This window comes from Schistocerca piceifrons, unplaced genomic scaffold (assembly GCF_021461385.2).
Source record: "Schistocerca piceifrons isolate TAMUIC-IGC-003096 unplaced genomic scaffold, iqSchPice1.1 HiC_scaffold_1093, whole genome shotgun sequence".
Classification (NCBI taxonomy): domain Eukaryota; kingdom Metazoa; phylum Arthropoda; class Insecta; order Orthoptera; family Acrididae; genus Schistocerca; species Schistocerca piceifrons.
The window spans coordinates 7,501-10,000 of NW_025726900.1; the positions used below are offsets into that span (position 1 = coordinate 7,501).

Genomic DNA, 2,500 nt, shown 5'->3' on the forward strand with positions numbered 1-2,500 from the left:
CGTGGGACACAAATCCAACTACGAGCTTTTTAACCGCAACAACTTTAATATACGCTATTGGAGCTGGAATTACCGCGGCTGCTGGCACCAGACTTGCCCTCCAATAGATACTCGTTAAAGGATTTAAAGTGTACTCATTCCGATTACGGGGCCTCGGATGAGTCCCGTATCGTTATTTTTCGTCACTACCTCCCCGTGCCGGGAGTGGGTAATTTGCGCGCCTGCTGCCTTCCTTGGATGTGGTAGCCGTTTCTCAGGCTCCCTCTCCGGAATCGAACCCTGATTCCCCGTTACCCGTTACAACCATGGTAGGCGCAGAACCTACCATCGACAGTTGATAAGGCAGACATTTGAAAGATGCGTCGCCGGTACGAGGACCGTGCGATCAGCCCAAAGTTATTCAGAGTCACCAAGGCAAACGGACCGGACGAGCCGACCGATTGGTTTTGATCTAATAAAAGCGTCCCTTCCATCTCTGGTCGGGACTCTGTTTGCATGTATTAGCTCTAGAATTACCACAGTTATCCAAGTAACGTGGGTACGATCTAAGGAACCATAACTGATTTAATGAGCCATTCGCGGTTTCACCTTAATGCGGCTTGTACTGAGACATGCATGGCTTAATCTTTGAGACAAGCATATGACTACTGGCAGGATCAACCAGGGAGCTGCGTCAACTAGAGCTGAGCAGCCGGCCGCCCGGGAGTGTGTCCCGGGGGCCCGCGCGAACACGCAAGCGTCCGCTCAATCATTCTGCAAACAGGAGGAGGCTGAGCTCCCCTGCACAATACACCTCGAAACCCTCTCAGGTCCCGGCGGCGCGCAGCGCCGTCCCAAGTACTTGGTCGGGTTCGAGAGAGGCGCAATCGCCCGGAGTTAGGCGAGTAGACGCTTTCGGTGCGACCACCCGTGCTCCCAACTGAGCTTGCCGCTGCCGACAGAGGCCCGGGAGCGTGCTGTCGTGGCATTGCCGGCGGGAGACAACACGCGCCACCTACGGTGACCGGCAGCTCCAACGCCAGCGCCACAGAAGGACAAAAGCCCCACTTGGGTGCCGAAGCGAACTCTCCCAGCACAGCGCACGCGCCAACACATCCGCACAGCTGCGATACAAACCACCAGCGAGAACCGCTGGGGCGACCGAGCAGCAGACGGCGTCGCGGCGCCGAGCGCCGGGCGGCAGCGCATCCTCAACGCACACAGTCCTCAATCGGACCAGCACACTGAAGATGTCCACCGCGCTTCGCACCGGGCCCGCGAGGACCTACTTTGGCCGCACGGCGCCGCGCGCAGGGTGCGCCGGCGCGCAGCTGCGACGCCTGCCGCGTCCGTCGGCCGGCGCGCCTGCCACTGGCCGCCCCCACCAGCCGGCTGTAGCGCGTGCGCCCACGCACCGCGCGGCCAGCACGCCGGGAGGCGCCCCCTCACCGGCCGGGGACGGTCCCACCCAGCCACCGCCGCGTATCGCTTCACACCCAGATGCCGTTCAGTTTCGTCGGCATGGTGGGTATCGCTGGAACAACCGGTTAGTACCTCAACCTATCGTCGCCATCACCGATTCACCCCTAGCGAGAACAACCGCACCACAACAGGTTACCATTTGTTCATTTGCGTAACTTCACCAGAAAACGCAGGCGTCCATCGCCATTTGCAACTTCCACGATTATTGCATGCCTGTGTCAGGTGTCACGCCACACTACGTCTGCCCACATACACGCAACAAAATGTGCACGCCTAGACAATACGTGGAAGGTGGCCCCCGTACGTATGCGATGTCCATTGCTCGAACGACTGTCAACCGGCCTCTGTAGCATGTCGCAGATATGGAACGCGGTGCACCATGCCATCACGGTGTGTGAGGAGAGACGACTAGGTCCGAATACATCAACAGACAGCTCATGCTGATCGCCATCCACGGCGTCCGTTCCTCCCACACGTCTCTATGGCGTACCACACTGCAATCCAGCTCTCATAGGGAGACGACACGTAGCTGCGTGCACAATATTTGCACTGTATGGTCCGCCGTTTTTGGGCGCAGTCGTTGTACGGTCACACATGTGCCACGATGTATCATTCAGTACATAAGGACGAATGTGCAGTACAGATTGTGGTTTACGCGTACGACATTAGCGGACAGTTGACACAGGCCGCACCACAACGTAGCCTGAGTACGTCGCATGCGGAGGGCATTGAACATGCAAAGTTCTCACCAACCAGCTTGCGAAGGCAGGGGGCAAGGTGGGGACGTGGGGAGGGGCGGCATGTACGTCCTGCTGCCATCCACATTACAGTGTACAGCAGGAGCATGTGGAAAGTGAGCAAGACTTGCAAGGTGTTTAACATGAAGCGATACACAGGGGAGCGGGGAGTGCGAGTAGCGAACTATATTGCGAGGGTTGCGGGTGGGCAACACTACACTAATTGAACGAGTCGTATAACAATTACAGAGCAGGTTTAGGCGACAACGTGGGTTACGTTAGGCGACAACGTGGGTTAGGTT

The 2,500-nt window shown here is 57.7% G+C and overlaps 1 non-coding gene across 1 annotated transcript in view; it reads right to left on the minus strand.

Moving 5' to 3' along the window:
* LOC124727252 overlaps positions 1-667 on the minus strand; it is a 1,909-nt gene extending 1,242 nt beyond the window's left edge. The window contains exon 1 of the ribosomal RNA XR_007007032.1: positions 1-667. This exon is cut by the window's left edge and continues 1,242 nt beyond it. This is a non-coding gene — a ribosomal RNA (small subunit ribosomal RNA).
* Between the last annotated feature and the right edge of the window lie 1,833 nt (positions 668-2,500).